Source organism: Dermacentor andersoni, chromosome 6 (assembly GCF_023375885.2).
Source record: "Dermacentor andersoni chromosome 6, qqDerAnde1_hic_scaffold, whole genome shotgun sequence".
Classification (NCBI taxonomy): domain Eukaryota; kingdom Metazoa; phylum Arthropoda; class Arachnida; order Ixodida; family Ixodidae; genus Dermacentor; species Dermacentor andersoni.
Genome location: NC_092819.1, coordinates 42,139,616 through 42,159,176, shown reverse-complemented (window position 1 = coordinate 42,159,176; position 19,561 = coordinate 42,139,616). Strand labels below are relative to the sequence as shown.

Below are 19,561 nucleotides of genomic sequence, written 5' to 3'. Positions count from 1 at the left end.
AGCCGCGAAAAAGTTCATTAAGGCACAAGTTTAGAACAATGTCCGTGCGCCTTTTGGTTTCTTCGCTCACCTAGATTTGCAAACGCTGTTACAGTGGCCGCATAAGTCTCTTGTCGGCGTGTGATGTGAAAAGTGACTGGTAATACATGGAGGTTTAAGGACATATTACACTGATTATCATTTAATGGCTACTTTTATATTCGCTGTTTTAAACGTTAATTTTGTTAGGGTCTGGCACGCAACTAATCACTAATTTGACAACCCCCAATTAATATGTACTCAGGCGCAGACAACATCATTCAGTTTCCGTACAACGAAAAAAAAAACATATTGACCGGCCAGTACAGTAGTCTAGACCGTCTTTGCCGACAGTGGTCTGTACAACTGCCAACTTTTAGGACGATGGACAATGAAAGATTTGTGTGAAGTGCCTTTGCGGTGGTAAATGATGTGCGATTTTTGCTTGCTTCATGAGGAAATTGATGTGTGTGACAGCTCATCGCTATTTAATAAAGTTCAAATATCGCGTGAACGTTGATAGAAGCTGACCAGACGAGCAGCAAGATAAAAAACAAACCTTCAAACTATCATACTGGGCCCCGTTGTCTATCTGAAATTTCAAAGAGAAAATTCAATCATGCATTACTTTACTGGCCTTCGTGAGCAAAAAAAGGACCAGCATTCCCAAACACTAAAAAAAATTTCATAAGCACAATTAGCAATGAGAATATTGTTTACTACGCTGTTGATGGACCTTTTTCTGCCTAATGGGTTAATGTAGATTTAAAACAATGCTGTATTAGTTTAGAGTTTTTTTCTTTTTGCTCTTTAGTGCCCTTTAACAATAAATATGAAAGAAAACGCGACACACGTTAAAGCAACAATTCAGGTAATATCTATGATCGCGTTAAAGGGTTGTAACGATTGTTTCGTCAAGTTCTCGAGCTGTGTAGATAACGAGCTGTTTCAATACGACTGCTCTGCCGTTTGCGTAGCTCGATCTTGACCCAGTGCACCAGACAGCAGTATTACAAGCCGGGGAAACCCTGCCCATGCCCGCCGCGATAGTTTAGCAGCTACGGAGTTGAACTGCTGGGATGGAGGTTGCGGGTTCGGTCCCGGCCGCGACGGCCGCATTTCGAAGGCATCGAAAAAGAATGCTCATGTGCGCAGATTTAGGCTGACGTCAAAGAATGTCAGGTGTTCTAAATTATTCCACAGCGGCGTGCCTAATGATTGTTTCATGGAACAAAGTGGTGAGTTGGGCCAGTTGCTACGTGTTAGCAAATAGTTGACAGTTATAGCCTGTCCCGTTGTCTTCTTCGTCTTGGTTTTGTGTTCACCGCCGGCTCTTTTGTTTTGTCTATTTGCTAATCCTTTCATGGTTTGGCACGCAAAGCCCCAAAACTTAAATAATTTACTCCGGCCAAAAGCTTACCAACTTGAAGGCAGTAGTGAAGTTGTCAAAATCCTTGAGCTCTTCCAGCCGAACCGTAGTAATTTCGTCCATCAGCTTATCTATGTTGATCGAGAAGTGGTTCGCCAGGTCGTACTGGGTGAGCACAATGTTCTGAAAGAAGACGAAGACGAACAGAACGCACCGTCAGAAAGCTTTTCAGGCACGCATAACGCGCAGATTCGTACAGCGTGGTAGCAAGCGAACAATGTGGTCAAATGTTAGAACGAAAGCCGCCCTTCAGTCGATGTACGCGTTGAGTACGCGTTATCAGCCGTCAGCACCGTAGAAAGCCTAAGCGCCGGCGCATGGTCGGAATAGCCGTCGTCTGCTACTGTCGTAGTCGCAAGCACGCTCTAGCAGGTTGCATTAATCCCTGCTCACAAAACAGCACCCACTCGATGCTAACCGAAGCATAAGCAGGAACAGCGCGGATACTAACGCGGACTCATACCGACGCCTTCTCGTGAACCGTAGGTATAGTCAACTGGGGTAGACGCAACCACCACCACTAACAACAAAAACGCTATTGCTCAAAAACTAAGGCTTTTATAGGATGCGGTATTGTTCTAACTGCACCACGTGCACAACCACGGATCCCCGTTGTCGACGTCAAGGTGGTTGGCCCTCCGTCGCTCATACGCCGCGACGCTTCGTAAGTTCCGAAGTACCAGCTAGAAAGTTTCTCGGGCAGGTCGTTGCGGCGGACGGGAGTCTATTTCTGTGACAAGCGTTATCTCAAATTTCTCGAAGAAAAGATTAAGACACGCACAGAAAACCTGCACATCTGTGAACAAAGGGGCACACTGCAAGCAAAATTGCGCACGTGACTAAGTTGACTTTTCTTCACTGCTTGTCTCCTTGAAACGACTCTCCTTGCCAAAGTGATGAACAATGGCCAAAAAGCAGAAACTTAAAGCTTGGAGCCAACTTTTTGGGCATGGAAGTAGGACGTTTTGATAACTACACTTGCTGAAACCTTATGTTATGGCTGAGGCTTCTTTTGTTCGGCCATCGTTGATGAGTTGAATTTCTATCTTCCCGTGTTGAAGTTGCAGCATACAGTGCTTGCATCGTTTAATGTCTTCTTTTAATCTATTTTTTTTTTTACATGGCGCCATCGCAGAGTGGTACAAATAACTAAACACGGTTGTCAGAAAGCGGAAAACTAAGTTTACGGAACTGCCTGCCGTTCATCTGAGAACATGGCTGACCTGAAATGTTACCTGACTGCGTTTTTGTGGTTCGTGCTTCCTATTGTAACTTTAATTTGAACACATTTGCTTTTGAGTTGTGCTTAGTGTGTCCATTACGTTTTCAGATATATCCGCACCTGAGTTATTGTGACAGAGCTCTAAAACGACTTTGCTCTCTTCGTTGTTACTGTATATTCTCCAACCTCCCGCCCCTTGTAATCCTCCGACACGGGCCCTCAAGGGCTAAGCAAAATGATGATGATGATGATGATGATGATGATCACGAAGAAGAAACAACTTCTCGAGCCCTCGGCCACATCTAACAACCTTTCCTTCTGAGAAAATTCTCAGGACTTGTAAGACTATTTTTGCCCGCACGGAATGCAACGGCGACGCTGCCACATGTCCGAGACGTCACGCTCTGAAAACGTGTCCATATATGCATAATGCGTTTTGCAATAGAGAGCGGTCACCGAAAGTCACCGGTCGATCGAGAGTCAAAACACTGGCGAGCGCGTCTAGCCAGTCAGAACGGTTCTTACGAACTAGTTGGACTTCTCCCGTGATTCGTTCAGGCTTAGCGATCGCTACAAGATAAAAGCTAACAGTGAACTTTCGTGTAAACTCAAGTTCTGAACACCAGACACAAAGAAAGGCTTCAACCTACGTCGAAGGCAGTCTGGAGAGCCGATGGGTGAATGCCAGCCAGACCGGCTATGCCCTGGTGCTCCACACAGTGCCTGCGAGGGAGATTAATATGTACTTTAGCTACGAGGTCAAAGAAAGCAAGAAAGAAAGAAAGAAAGAAAGAAAGAAAGAAAGAAAGAAAGAAAAGAAAAGGAAATAGTGTCCAGAAAGTGTCAGTGATGTGTGCGTGAAGCGACAGGTGTTGAGTCAGTTACGCGAAAATAAAGATTACCACACGTGTGCCATTATTTTCGTCATATCAACTTCAGCTGCCTCGTCCAGTGAACACGCACATTTCGCATGCATACGCCGCGGTATGTGAAAACGAGAGCAGCTGAAGCGGACTTATAAGATGTTCCATATGCAGTCTAATGTTTCTACATATTTTTCAGTTATTATTCTCACGGAAATGACGCAAAGTCAGTCTAGAACTATTGTGGTTTCTGCCGTAAATTGTTTACAAAACAAAGTTATTGCGAAGCTTGTAGAAACGTGATGTGAAAGGCCCAAATTTAGACAATAATATTCTGTCAGACTGCTACAGTTGAAACCGCAGAAAGCGGGCGCATAGATATGGAGAATAAAGGGACCCACTTCTCTATTGTGCTGTATCTTAGCAGCTTGAGGACGTGGTAGCGGTTGACGGTGGCGTTCATCACAAGGGAGACAGCCTGAAAGCAAAAAAAAACAACAACAACAAAAATACGTTTTAAGACTACATTTCGCTGAATAGTAAACATTGGAAATATGGCGCCAGTTCCTGAGCCTGTCAACAACAAAAGAACAGGTAGTTTCTTTTCTCTCTTTGTCTTTTATCTGACGGTTGTACTCGTGAGGACAGGCATGATAATTTCATTAGATCATGACCAGTCCCTTTCTTTCTCGAGCTGAAAAAAATGGGAACACAAGTGGTAGCTCTCCAAAGCACACTGCAAAGAAAAAAGCAAGCAAGATGACCGTTTCGATAAAACAATCCGTTAATTACGCACAATGTATAGCGCCCAGCGCACACAAGTAACTCAGAAAAAAGATGCAGTTGGTTAGCCCGTCAATGTGTAGTTTTATTTGCACTAGAATTAAAAAAATAAAGAAGTAAAACGTGTAATAACAAGAAATAAGCAACGTCCCTCGAGAATGTGGCGCCGTCGAGAAATATGTGGAAGCAAGCAAGCCGTGCGAGTAATGAACAGATAAATGATAGACGTCGAAGATCGGGCCATCTTCCTCGTCACAGCGCTCTGTTGTACGTCTCGGTGCACGCATATCTCACCGACGTTCTCCGCTTAATAAGCATGCGAAAGCAACAAGTGAAACAAACAAACAAAAATGACAAGAAAACGACAGGACAAGGGCACTCGTACATCGGCTTCGTTTTCACGACACAGAAAGTGCACGGTAGCACACGACGTGGCTGCGTGCATATAATAATGAAATTAGCATATCTAGCCTATGTTTGTCCGCAACAAGAATTCGCTTCATCCACGTGGTCACCATATATCAGGAGTACCTTATCAGCATGTTGGAAGCTGTTCGGAATGGAGCCGCCAGATTCATCTCCCTTAAGTACGACCATCTTTCTAGCATTACACGAATCGAAAGAGAAAAAAAAAAGACTTTACTTCATTCGTAGGAGACTCGCAGCGTGATCACGCTCTTCTATGTCTGTTTCACAGGTATATATATATATATCAGTAAATCTCACCGTCTGCCGATTCATGCACCTATACGCACGTCTTCAGAAGGTGCTAAGTTTCGTGCGCATACATGGTCAAACGCACGTACCCAACTAATCATCACTGTCTGGCGCCATTGCACATTGCAACAATCTTCCGAGCCACGTCGCATTCACGTCAAACTGCGAAACTTCTTTGTATAACCTGAACACGCTCTTTGATAACATGTTATAATGATGCTCCACTGTACTATTTATAATCTTTGTTTCATTACCTTTTTTTTATTTCGTGTTAACTTTCTTTCTGTTCTCTAGAAACTGTTGCCCCCCTCTTGCTCAATGCTCTTCAACGGGCCTGTAAGGTATTTCGAATAAATGAATCAGTAAAAAAAAAAAAAATGTCATCCGCCTCTGCTGCTACCTCGCTAACTTAAACAAGCGTCGCTTAGCTTTTAGATTCCAGCATCGCGTTGGATCTGCCTGTGTCGTTTCGTTCTTTTTTTTTTTTCAAGTCGAGGTTGACTTCGCGAAATAAGTGTCGTGTGGCACAAAACCACGCGCGGGTTGTCTTGCGCGTGCTCGTGACGTACCAGGTCCTTGAGCTGGCCCTCGCTGGAGCGAGCGTACCCGCGTGTGGCCCGGCACAGGTACAGGTCTCCGATGCTGCCCAGGAGCATGAACAAGCCCGAGAAGAACAGCATGCCCGTGACGCCAAGCATCATGCAGTAGCTCGTGCTGCGTATCACGTGACAGTTTTTTGTTCTCGGCGAAATGCTATAATACGGTCTTAAAGTGCGCGCGACCACACACTTCGGCCACTCCTACGCGATTGATCTGTCGGCTTAAACACCGCCACAAATCGTGGTCAATGAACTTCAGACGTCCAATGTGCACCAATTATACTATCAGGTTGCGCTTTGATTCGGGTACTATGATGATGTGTTATGGAAAAAGTAACACCTATGAAAGCTAAATACCTCAGACAGACAGAATGGTATGTTATAGCGGAAATTTAGGCAGAACTATGATAACAGGACGAATCATCATTATGTAAGCACACATATGTAATTTCATTTCAGAGGAGCTTACCGATATACGTAGCATTAGGAATGCTAAAAAAGCGTTAAAGATTCGTTTTCTTTTTTTCTGTTCTTTTTTTTTTGCAGGAAGCCGATAAAGGTAACAATTGTTATTAAAAGAAATGATGATTGTTGCGGTAGGTTCAAGTGCACCACTGTTAGTATAGTTTCACCATTGCCTTATTCACCCTTTGCTTTTCGACCAGACGTGTCCTTAATGTGAAACTAACTCCGTAGCTGTAGAACATTTACTGATAGTTTTCTTTGAATATGCACGTGCGTGCGATATGGACACGCGTACATCTTTTTTTTTTCAGTTTTCTTGTGACCGCTCTTTGACCTGATAACAACAGGTAAAGTTATCGCTCGGCGCAAGGCGCACCTGCACGTAACAGAACATTGCTGTCGCCGATTAGATCTGTTGCCTGAGTTGTCGCCGAACGTGGTGCAATCAGATTCCATGCGCGACGCGAATAGCGTCGTACATTCGTTCCCACCCACTCAATATTGTTCCTTTCCAGTCTTTTGTGAATAGTTTTAAGTATTCCTTTTTTCCAAGCATTGTTGAAGTTTTGAACAACCTAGCTTCTTGCGGGAAAAACCTGATGAGTTTTTGAAACCACGTTTTGTAATTACGTTTCAAATTCATTGTATGTTGTTTCGATCTAGTGTCTGGTGTATCCCCTCCCGCTAAGTCTAATGTATCGAGACAGCAGTATCTGTAAATGAATAAATAAATAAATAAATAAATAAATAAATAAATAAATAAATAAATGCGCGCGAGCACCAGCGATTACGCAGAAATTTTTGACGAGTCGTGCATAAATAGCTGACACGCTTGATCTGCAGATCGGATTCCGACGGTCGACGACCGTGCTCGCCGCAATCGTTGTACTTGATTGATACTTGTTTTTTCTAAGCACCAGTTAGCTCACCGAAGGGTTAGTTTTCGTTACTCGTACTCTTGTTACCGTCTGGTACTTCACAGTCTCGACAACGTGACAATACGCAATTAATGTATTATGTGCTGACTCGTATGTTCAACTGATGTCAAAGGAGACAGAATAATATTTATTGTTTCAAGTACGGTTGGCTCATTTGTTTTTCTTTTTTTTTCGTTTTATTGATATTGTATTTAGTTTAAGCTTAGGTTGTAAATATACGTTTGTAGCGTTGCTCGGCCTGCTTCGAAGGTCTGCTTGTCCATCCACAGGCACTGCGTACTTAGGTCTAACAGCAAATGTAAATTGCATTTGAAGAGCAGGGAAAATTATTATTATTATTATTATTATTATTATTATTATTATTATTATTATTATTATTATTATTATTATTATTATTATTATTATTATTATTATTATTATTAATCAATCGTAATTATTGCACTGAGACATGTAGTGCATTCTCCGATAAGAGCATACGTTTTCAGTATTGTTCTTGCGGTACTATTACAGAATTTCGAGCAACATAGATATGAACTTAATAAGGAGGGCATAGAACGTGTGCGTATAAAATGACACTACTGACTGCGTGTGGGAACGTTTCAATATGTCTCTAACCACAGACAAAGGTTCTGGCGGTTTAACTATAGATATGCATCGTCACTACCTATGTCTTCTGTTAGCTCCCTCAAGCGTTAACATAAGGTAACATGGGAGAGGTGGTCACAAGAGCCAGACACTTAGCACACTCGGGCTAACGCGCGGTTCGCGAGTGGCGCGCCAACGTACAGCACAAGAAAATATCCCCCGATGTTGGAAAGCCTGTTGCGGTCCATCGGAGAGGCGTGGTCTTCGTGGTTGGCGTAGCCCAGGATGAAGCCCGTCATCATGCCGCCCATGCTTAGGCACAGGAACACCAGGAAGCTCATGATGGACCAAGTGCTGCACAACACCGCGTTATCCAGGGCGCGACTCAGTTCGTAGAAGCCTGCACTACCCGTTACAACCTTCCGCGGTGGCTCAGTGGATATGTGACGTTCTGTTGCTAACCACGAGAGGTCGTGGGTTCAATTTCCGGCCGTGGGCAACGCTCACCGATGGCAATGGAATGCAAAAACCCTCTTGAGCATTCGATGCGCCTTAAAGAATTTGATATGGGGAAAATTAAATCGAATCTTTCCCCTATGTGCCGTCTCTCAAAGCGCCCGTGTTGCTTTGTTATGCTAAATCGACTCACTCACTCACTCACTCACTCACTCACTCACTCACTCACTCACTCACTCACTCACTCACTCACTCACTCACTCACTCACTCACTCACTCACTCAACTCAGTAAACCAGGCGGTCAGTCGGTCAGTCACTGATACAATCAATCAATCAATCAATCAATCAATCAATCAATCAATCAATCAATCAATCAATCAATCAATCAATCAATCAATCAATCAATCAATCAATCAATCAATCAATCAATCGCAGGTTTTCAGGTCTTTTTCTGACAGCACTAACGATTCTCGTACCCGCTTTGCCTTCTACCCATTTCTGAATAAATGCACCCTCAAGCAGCGATGATTCTGACAAACCAAACAGGAAAGCAGCTTCAGTGATATCCGAAGAAAGAGTAGCGTGTTATAAAGTGGCAAAGCTGCGTATACTTGCTCATTAAATGTGACTAAATATTTTTATTTGGCAACTGAGTAGCTTCGGATACCTGATCCACATTTTTTGGCACAAACTACTGCAATGAATGTTTCGACAGATGGACGTGTTTTTGTCCGGCCATCATCATTAACTGTTCGAACACTGTTATTCACTTGAAGTCACCGAAACATTTATGCGAACATTTGTCTTGTTTGGAAACTACCTCAATATTAAAAAAAAATTGTGCAGTTTTACGTGCCAGAACCACCATCTGACTATGAGTCGCACCGTATTTCTTTTTCGTCTTTCTTTTTTTTTTTTCGCATTTCATTCTCCGTTCACCTTGTTGTCCAGTAAACTGCGAAGTGTAACTGACTACTTGATATTTAGGACCGAATAGCCTCTATGCAAGCCTTATTAAGAGGAAGCTTTGCCTCGTAAGTGCGCCCCGTATTAGATGGACACTAAAGAGGAAATTAGGTTACATGCTGTATTAGTAAATAAAGGGTAAGCAAATACGAAGGCTGGGAAACAATTTCTAAGGTAGTTTAATTTGACACTAAAGTGTTCTAAAAATCTCGAACCTCGCGCCGTCTACGTCATCGTGAAGTCACGACACGAAGCGAATTGTTTCTGAGGTCGTGCAGCGATGAGGCTAAGTACAATGACGTTGCTGATTAACAAAAATAAATTAAAAAGCACTGTGCGCGTATTTTTCTTCTGTCCGCACACCTGCGTGGCAGCCGCGGTGATCGCAGAAACTGAGCGAGGCTGTGCGTCACACCTCCCGAGTATACCGAAGCTGAAAAGCCCGCATCCGCAAAAAGCTCTTAAGCGAGAAATCTTCCCAAGAGAAAATTCCAGCCAATCCTCATGCTGGGCATATTATAAGCGGACGCAGCCAGTCAATGGCAACGAGCACGTACGAAAGGAAAGCTTCGTGAACTCGGCCCTTGGTACGTAGAAACAAGTTTTATACACTATTTAGAGTGCTCTGACACTTGCAAGTATTTTTTTAGTGTTTAAACTCAGAGTCTGAACCTTCATTTAACGCGACGACAACGGACAAATAAAGAGCTTTCAAGTGCAGTACTCGCATTTTCAGCGAGCTGCATTTCTTCGCTGTTCACCGACGTTCTGTGCGACGAAAACTTTACAGAGAAATGTGTTCGCAGCTGATCAGATGAGGGGCCGTATTCAAACAACTTCTTGTTAGTAAGCGTTCTTTACCGTTGGCGGGTTCCCTATAGCTAATATCTCCAGCATCAGGATTGGGTTGACGTTCATTTTCTTTCTTTTTTCCGGACGAACAATGTTAGCATAAGAGCTCTTTGTGAGCTTTTACAATAACATGAAATGATCGTCTTATGCCATCAAGAACGCAATGGACGTGACTATGCAGAAGCATACGAGTGACCGAGGTGAAGAAATGAACCAAGGCGTCGTGACCAACGGAATCACCAGCGCGTGGGAAGCAACAGTGGTTAAATGATAGCAGGTACTCACACGACCTTTTGTAGGCTCGGAATGTACAGGAGGTTGTTTCCTTGGGTAAGCAATATACTGGTCATATTCTCCACGCCAGCCTTGATCTGCCGAGGTAACAGGACAGACGGCAATGAGACTGAGCGTAACTGTTCTTATAAAAAAAAAATAATTACTGCGTCCGCCATGCAAGCCCACTAGCAGAACACACACACGAACACATAGACACGATCCCAAACGCTAATAACGCTCAGAAAATGTCCATTAAAAATACGTCGGGAACACCCTTAAGGTAAGCTATCGTGGTGCGAAGCACTATATAGTGGCCCCTTATTTGAATGTTTGCGAGCTAAACATTCTTGCTTCTATTTTTCCGTTAGATTAGGGTAGCGCTGCCTTTCCCTCGGTGCTCTGGCGCGTGCCGCAGAAGCAACGCCTCAGCTTCTTTGGTCGAGGCATGTTTGCAGTCCGAGAGCAGGAGTAGCCGTGGCGAGTAGCCTCCGCTGTATAACCTTCGCGTCACTATGCGCGCGCCTCCGCGCCAGGTGCGCGTCGGTCGCGCTGTAGCGGCGCTTTTAGCGCGTGAAGAAGGCGGAGCCTCGGACTTTGTTGCGGATGATGTGGCCTTCGTGTTTTTGTATGGTCGCGTGACTCACCTTAAATGAACCCTTACTGCGTAGATAATACATATTGGCTATCTTCATACTCCTAACTTAGCTTATCACTTCACACTTCTCACAAAGCCAAGAAATTAAGTTATGTTTTAAATTTCATTACCTACTGGATACATCTTCATACATTTTTGGATATTATAGGTGTCATTAGGTCTAGTTGAATATTGTAGCATTATGTTGCCGGATTTGGAAATGAAATATTTTTTTAGGTGAACTAAGAGATTGAAAATGACCTTGCGCGAAATAGCCGAGATCTTCCTATATTATGCTTCGCATTAAAAAATGACAGAGGAAATGCGCTGAAAGTGAAATGAAGCATTCCCAAAGCGAACATGAATCCCCCGCGGGAAGTAAGGGCAGAAGGAAGAACTATGGAACCACTAAAATGTCTACCATGTTGATATACATGTTATCGTTACCGGAATAGTTGCCGAAGACGTAGGCGAGGGCAGGCCGCGCATTAGTGGTCCCATCTTGCGGCGCGGAGCTTAACCGGAGAGGCCAAAGATGTATTATTGCTGTGATATTCTGTTTATCCCCTGGTGCAAACAGTTGGCGGCGATGGAATCATTAACATACTGTCAAGACAACTATAACAAAGTTTCTTCCACGTTGTGGTTCGGCAAAGCCTCACAAGATTCTACCGAATATGTTTGTACAAATCCACATTGTTACGACATATCTATTTGCCTTTAGAACAGCTCCCCTGCTATATTAAGTGTTTTTACAACACGCTAGCCACCGTAAAGTGTTCGTTAATGCCAGTTTTGAAGGTAAAAACGTACAGGAGTTTGAAGTTTCAAGCCCGACACGAAATACCATTTCGTGCGGCTCGAGGCAGCATTAGCTTCAAGTGCGCCCAATTGTGAAGACATTTCACTAATTACTGAAACTTTCCGTCATCAAGGACGGCTAACGGCTTCTGCTTTTTCGGAAGGAGACTGCAGATATACTTACGTTTTCAACTTCGTGCGTAAAGATGTAAAGCTGCCCCCTGACTTTGCTGATGAGATCAGTGATTTCCAGTATCAGCGCTGCGAATGGAGATAGCAAGAAGGCTAAGTCGAACGAGCTACTGTGGTCTGTGGATCGACTGAAGCCCAACGCTAACAACAGCAATGATGGAATATATTTTTTAAAAGGTCATTTATAGCAAGAGTTGTATCTAAACTGTGTTTTCGTAATTTTCTTGCCTTTCCTTTCTTTAGTACTGGATATTTATTGGCAGATTTCGAAGAAATAAAAAAAAAATTACAGGGCAAAGCTTTTGTGCTTGCTAAGTACAACTATATTGGGAGTTCGAAACAAGAGAACAAGATTTTGTTTCATAGGACAATTTCTATAGAAACAAGAGAGAGAGTTTCACAGTAAAATGGAGAATTGGAAGTGGTCAACAGTGGTCTAACAATGGTTGCTTCAGGGTGGAGACAGTCTTTCGACAAGAGAACTCGACGAAAATCCAATGATCCCAACACAGACAGGGTCCTTTCGTCAAGCAAAATCTTTATCCTGGTACGTTCCTACAAGGGGAATTGACGAAAGTCCAATGGTCGTAACGAAGTCCTCTAGGCGAAGGACTTGTCGTGGACCGTTTCGACAAAGGCATTTTACTAAGAACCAACGATCCTAATGAAGACAATTGCCATTGCCGAAACGCTGTCTCTAACCACAATCATCACTTGTTCGACTGCTATTGGCCATTGTACGAGAAAATATTAGCCGAAAGGGGTTGGAAGACCTAACCTAACACCGTTTCCCAGGAAGATATCAGCAACGGTCACATATTTAGGATCCAAGTTTGTTTGTCATTTAGACATACAATAAGCGGTGTTACAGAGTAGTAAGCAGAGAGATGGCACACACTATTGCTTTGAGACAACAAGGCTCCAAGTGCAGGAACGGAGACAAACTGGGTGTTCTTTTCAATGCACAGTGGCTCAGGCGTCACTGCCATGCCCGAGGGCGCGGTATCGAATCCCGGCCACGCAGTCGCGTTTCGATGGTGGCGAAATGCACAAAAACGCCCGTGTGCCATGCACTGGGTGCACGTTAAAGAAACCGAGGTGTTCAAAATTCTTCCAGAGTCATCCACTGTGGCGTACATCATAATCCTATCGTGGTTTGGCACGTGAAACCTCAGAATTCTGAATTCAATGCATGGGCGATGTGTCATGTATGTTGCACTTGAAATAACACGTTTGCACCTGGAAGCTTTAAAGAAGCAAGGGAAGTGACGGCAACTCCTTTTGCGGGAATAACTTGTTATTCCATATATAACGACATTTTCCGACTGATGATGTGCCCCATTCTAGTGCGTTCGCTGTTATGGAACAAGCAACATAAGAACACCCTATCGCGGAGCACGAGGCCTGTGGAAAATGAAGAGGGCAAACGAGTGGCGCCGTCTAAAGAAATTAGCAGCATTCCAAGTTTAGGTTATGTTAGGTTAGGTTACATTAGCGTGTAAGGTACAGATCACGTATAGTATGGCAAGTCACACGTACGGGCACGGCAGTAATGACATTATTTTATCACAGCCTTACCGTTACTGCAGCGCATTGTCCCTATTACGCGTGCGCGGTTGGCGCCAGACGGTAACGGCAAAGCGGGAGCGCTATGCTAAACTACTCTAACGTTGCATTGGGTTAACGAAAAGAACGCCTGCTTGTTCGCCATCTCGATACCACTTTAGTTCAAGTCTGTGTGTGGTGCTGCATGCGTATGCAGTGCGACAAAAGAAAGAAAAGAAAACATCGAGCGTGAGGAGTGATTACCGCTTTGCCTTAGGCATTGCCTCCAACTCCTGCATACTTAGTAGCGCAGTGAGTTTACCAACCTCTACGTTGGAACAGCGTCGAGTCTTCGAGGGCTGCGATGACGTCGATCTTCATCTTCAAGGTCTTTCAGACAAAACGAGGCAGAAATTTTTAATGAACATGTGCACACACCGGTAACGCACGTTCCTCGCCATTAGCGACAAGAAAGACCCGTAGGCACAGTCAACATTTTCGCGCACAGCTACTGGGAATATGCAGGAATATTATCCACCAACTGACTCGTGGAGGCATATATTCTTTCCATATTTCCATAGAATAGATATGAATGGCTAGCGACGCTTGGCGAGCAGACCAGCCAGGTTATAAAGAATGTTTCAAGTAAGCGGTAAACAATGGTAGAGGGCCACGTAAAGCGCCACCCGAAAAAGTGGTACGTTGTCTGACCGTGTTTTGCCTTTTTCTTGCTTTCACTAATTCGTCACGTCTCTCATAAAGCAACGCGTTGTGAGCCAGCTTTAACTCCCAGTGGCTCTCCTACGTTATTCTTTAATGAGAGATTTCCATCTTTAAACAAGTATAGCGGAGTGGGACCTTCCATTTCATTCCCGCTCCGTTCCAGACATTGTAGACCCCATAATTCCATTCATTTTAGCCCCTCGGAATAGTGACAGTTGAGTGACAGGCTGAGATGATACACTTCCTCCAATTTGATTAACTGAATGGCTTTTACTATAATTATTTACTCGTTTTTGCGTGCGTAGTAACGAAAAACATTTTTGAACCTTAGGAAAGTTACAAAAATTTTTACGTGAGCTCGTTTTTTTCGCGCAAGAACAAACACACTTCGTGGGAACGCGTTATTACCTGTAATCTCTTTAGTATCTGTTTTTGAAAGAAGCTTATGTGCGGCGTGAGTTTTGAGCATTAGCCGTTTAAAGAAGCATTGTGAGAACACTCAAGTGGTAAAGATGCGTGGTCAATACAATACCTATACAATAAGAGCTATTTAACTAACACATATAAAATATGAGTACGCAAGGCAACACGAAAAACAGCCCTAGAAAAAGAAATTACTAAAATTAAGCACTAGCTAAAACGCACAAAAACCATCTAACGAATGAAATCAGCGATGCAAGAGACGTGAAAGCCATATGAACTTCTATAGGCGTTGTTTTCTAGAACATTATACCGGGTGTATAAACGAACACTTTCACATTAAAAAAAAAAAAAAACTTTTTTTTTTGTATTGCCTGCGGCAGATATCAGAATTCTAGTCCGTGAGCTGGTATACTCGAAGAGGCGGACATTATTTGCACAAAAAATTAGAATTCACAATCCACTAATTAACAAAAATCACTAATTCAGTTCTTTCACTAATTACATTGTGGCACATTTTGCAACTTACAAATTCTAGCCTGGGAGTTCGCAAGGCAGATCTACAATACTGGGGATATAGGCACTGCAGAAAAGGGGTGGTAAGGTGTCGGTGTATGGAATACCGCACTTTTTTGAAACTCAATAACAAAGGTTACACAGAAGTTCCAGTAGAAAGAGAAGAGCACGAAGTTTAAACTGTTGCGATTGACGAGAATTAAGTGCTCGAAAGAGGCGTCGCATATGCGACATACCCTCAATATGCAAAGAGAAAGAAATAAAAAGAAAAGAAAAAAAACCACTCTTTTTGCTGCCCGCGCCAGCAGCCGGAAAAAAAGGCACGTTACTTCCACAAGCTTAGCGGAGTCACGTCGTCGCCGCCTGTAGTTTCGGACAAATAAAGGTGAACTACTTCTCCCATTGTTTCGGGTTCATTGTTGCGCCAAAAAAGTTCCAGCCTCTCCAGGAACCAGTGGAGCCCTGTCAGAGGGAACCACCCATGGAAGAATAAACCACGCAACGATTTCTGCAATGATGAAGTTCCATCCTCCTCCTCCTCCTCCTCCTCCTCGCCCGCCTCCTCCTCCTCCTCCAGCCTCTCCAGGTTGTCTTACACGTTATTTTTGTTACTAGACGGCCGTGGGACACTACTTGAAGTACTTGAACACTTCTCTCCCGCTACAGAGGGTCCTCTTGCAAGAAGAGCTGACTGCGTCTCATGCACTGTGAAGGGAGCGCCAAGAGCACTTGAAGAGGGGGTCCACAGCTGAGTTGGGATTATAAGTACAGACTAATCCCATGCACTAGCGAACTCTACTCAGGATGCTGTCTTGCAAGGCTTTGGCAGTCTGCTAACAAACAAATGCTTGTTCGTTTATTGAAGTGTAAGAATTGCACCCATTGTCCAGACTACAGTCCCCGGGATATACAAGTTCAAAGGTTGAAATTACTTGGGGTGCGGACAGTACATGATTTGTGATTAAACAGTCGTGATGGCGTCGAAAGTATGGCGTCGTTCACTGTGTCGCTAAAGCTCGGTGCAATGAGCGTGAGGTGAACATGAAAAAAAAAAAAACTATTTTACTACTTTAGTCGAAGTTCGGCACAGTGTAGTATACAGTGGGTGCAGAATATTTAGAGAAAAAAAAAACATTTTTTTTATTTCAAGCCTAAATGGGTTCATGCGAACCATACAGCGTGTGAAAATGGGGTAGTTCATTATAACTGACAAATTCAGCGATTTCACATTCTCACTTAGAATCAACGTATAACACTCAAGGACTATATACCCATTCCATCACAACTTCATTCTGGAACCTCGAAGTCTCATTCCGCTCCCGTTCCATTCCGTGTGTTTGAAAAAGTGGAATGACTCAGGAACCATTCCAACTACGAAGTGCCACCTGTTGGGCCATGCCCGTAGGAAGCATGCGGGAGTCATACAAAGAAAAGTCATCGTGAAGTGTCGAGTGTAGGAGGGTTTTAGAATACGGGGGTGAGACTCGTTCTGCAGTGGATCCTGTGAAAGTGCTGAGGACTGCAACAAGACGTCATTGCCTGCCAATTTCAAGGTGCAAGTTGAATGTTTGAAAAACTATAGTGCACATACTCCGTTGTCCAGCTTCTGTGCAAGTGTCCGGACCAGAGGAATGCTTTGCTGTGTTGCCGTAGCGTACTGTTCGAGAAAAGACACCAAATCGCGATAGTTAATTGCGTTCAGCGGCCTAATACCCCGGTCACACGCGCATATTGAATGACCATTGGAACAAAAGACCATTGAAATCCTCGAGCCTCATTGGCTCCCCTACTCGAGCTCACAGAAGGGCACCACAATAAGGTTTGCGGATTTCAATGGTCCATGGTTTCGACGGTCACACGGTACGCTCGAGTCACCGGGGTAATACACGACCGGTATACACTGCAAGAAGGGTTTTCTTACCGCTTGTCTGTGAACGGTCGCGTTGAACACTGAAGGAGAAAATTAACAGCGAATTAAAGGAAGTAACTCGCAGGGGCGTGACAAATTACTCGCGCATGCCTGACAGCGGCTACAAATTCACAAGACGAGTCGATTAAGCTGGCCTAATACAACGAAACTGATCAGTGATCACCAATTCAGTCCGCGGACGAGCATGACAAGCGCTGCTCATGCAGAGCCGGCCAATCCCGCTGCCCACCAAGGACGCCGCGAAACGAGCCGCTTTAAGTGGTGTCCAAAACATGGCGACCATGACGTGTCTCTGGCTATTGCAATCGCTTCCGGATCTTGCAGTGCACAAAAAACATTGCCTTCGAGAGTGGCCTCAGTTACTCCAATGGAGCCGTCGCTGGAGGATTGATTTGGACACCACATATAGAGGCACGATTAGCTGCACCTCAACGACGGCACGCTCGGCGTCTGTGGACTGAATCAGCGATTGAAGTCGATTTTGTGGAGCAGGAGGTATTCTTAGGAAGCCGGTGGATGTGCCTAAATCAAACGCTGGGCAGATATCTTCATATTCTAATAAAACATGTTCCATCTCTTCCGTAGCTTTATCGCAACAAGCACATGCTTCTGCTTCCTTTTTATATCTCGCTTTATAAGTGCGTGCTCTAAGACATCCTGATATCGCTTCGAAAATTAATGAGCTCCCCTTTGAGTTATCATAACTTGTCTATTTTCCGATTTTGTTTTTTCCACTTCAGTAGTTACTCACAGCAGGTTTATTTTCCATGAGATTATATTTCAGCATCTCCGATTTTCCGTTTGACGTTGTTTGTTGCCATGCTGCTCACAATACAGGTTGCATACTTGCTCGTGTCTAAAAGCGTGCCAGCGCCAGCCACCTATGGACAAGCCGCTCAAGCTTGTGTGACGTCAGTTCCAGCGCAGTGCGCTTATTCATCGAAATGGCATTCTCACACACGTACTGTGCCGGAACTTACGTCACATGAGCTTGAGCGGCGTGGCGCCAGGTGGCGCTGACATCCCTTTCGGCACGCGCTGTCAGGTATCGGTTACTGTAATTCACGAGTCACGACCGTACGTCAAAATGCAGAAATGCTGCCTGCAGCATCTAACCAGGTGCAAAAAAAAAAAAAAAAAAAAAAAATCGGCGTTTCGTGTTTGTGAGATAGCAGTAATATATAGAACTGGTTTGCAAAGTGACTGTGTTCATGAATTGTCTTCATATGTCTGAGAAAGTATAAAGACGCTCAATGCTTCGCCTCGCAGCCACACAAGAAATTTGTCCCATGCTCACGGGCGACGAAGTCAGTGTAGTTGAAGAGGGTAGCACTGCCGCCGTTCCACTCCCGTATCCGTGTCATGACTTGCTTGCTGGCCAGGAAGCCGTAGCCACGTGGTTCCGAGGCCGACTCTACCAGCGGGCGAAAGGCCGGAGTTACAACTCACTGTGGAGCCAGGTGCCCAAAGTACTACAGCGTTTTTACTGTAAACGTCGAGCAAACTCATCCGCGTACGTTTCGAGAGATATCTGGGCTGGTATTCACAAAAGAGATTCGTTTCTAATAAACGCTGTGGAGAGGAGGGCGGGATGTGAACTAGAGCACTGCACGGGCCCGGGCCGGCTTGCGGGCAGGGTACGGGTCGGGTAAGCAATCCCTATTGCGGGCCCAAGCCGGGCCCGGGCCAAGGAGCTTCGGGCTCGGGTCGGGCCCGGACCTCGGTCAGTCCCGCAATAGGCCCCGGTCTTCATCAGCCCCGTAATAAGCCGGCTATCAGAATCAGAATTGGTTTAATTGTGATGATTAGAAAGATTACAGGATGCTAATATACAGTAGGAGGTCCCGAAGTCAAAGACTGTAGTGGAACCTCCTAAATGCTATTGGTGACTTGAAAACTACCTATTATAGGTAGAAAAAAAATACTATTTCGTCACTGTTAGGTGGGGCGATTAGGCGTGGTTTCTACAGGCGGGCCAGATGCTCGTCAATCGATGTTTGATCGCGACATCTTCAGCTCGTTCTATGGCCTGGAGTTGGGTGTCCAGGCTAGAACTACGCAGCACCGCCTGACATGCTTCATGTGAGGGAGAGGCCATCAAGTTAGGAGGAGGCTTGTCCTCCTCGCAGTCTCATATTATGTGACTCAGTCTTGCTAGTTCCCCACAGAATCTACAGAGTGGGCTCAGCCATATGGACACAGTCAAAGCTATCTCTAGAAAGTGCCCTGTGTCACGGATAGTATCTTCACAATTACCGACAATTGGACCGTGCTTCGCTTACGCTCAAGGGCTAACGAGCCGAACCGGGCTGGGCCGGGTACGGGTCTGGTTTGAAACTACTGAGTCGGGCTCGGGCAGGGTCGGGCCGGGCCCGGGCCTGAAAAAAAAAACGGCCCATGCAGTGCTCTAATGCAGACATTACCAGAGACGTAAAGGAGGGCAGATTCCCATTTACTTGACAAACCATGCAAGAAACCGTGCAAACTGTTATAGTATTGAAGGACTCTGGTTATATTGAAAAATCGAGACCATAAAATGCGATCACGCTGCACACTTTGAACAAAAATGAAGCAGCAACAAGAACTAAATCCTTTTTAATACCATTAGCATTCTTTAGGAACTTTACGCA

General features: G+C 44.5%; 1 protein-coding gene across 1 annotated transcript in view; it reads left to right on the top strand.

Moving 5' to 3' along the window:
• Positions 1–19,561, top strand: part of LOC126521966 (uncharacterized) — a 183,154-nt gene that overhangs the window by 25,376 nt on the left and 138,217 nt on the right. The gene's annotated exons all lie outside the window — the stretch shown is intronic.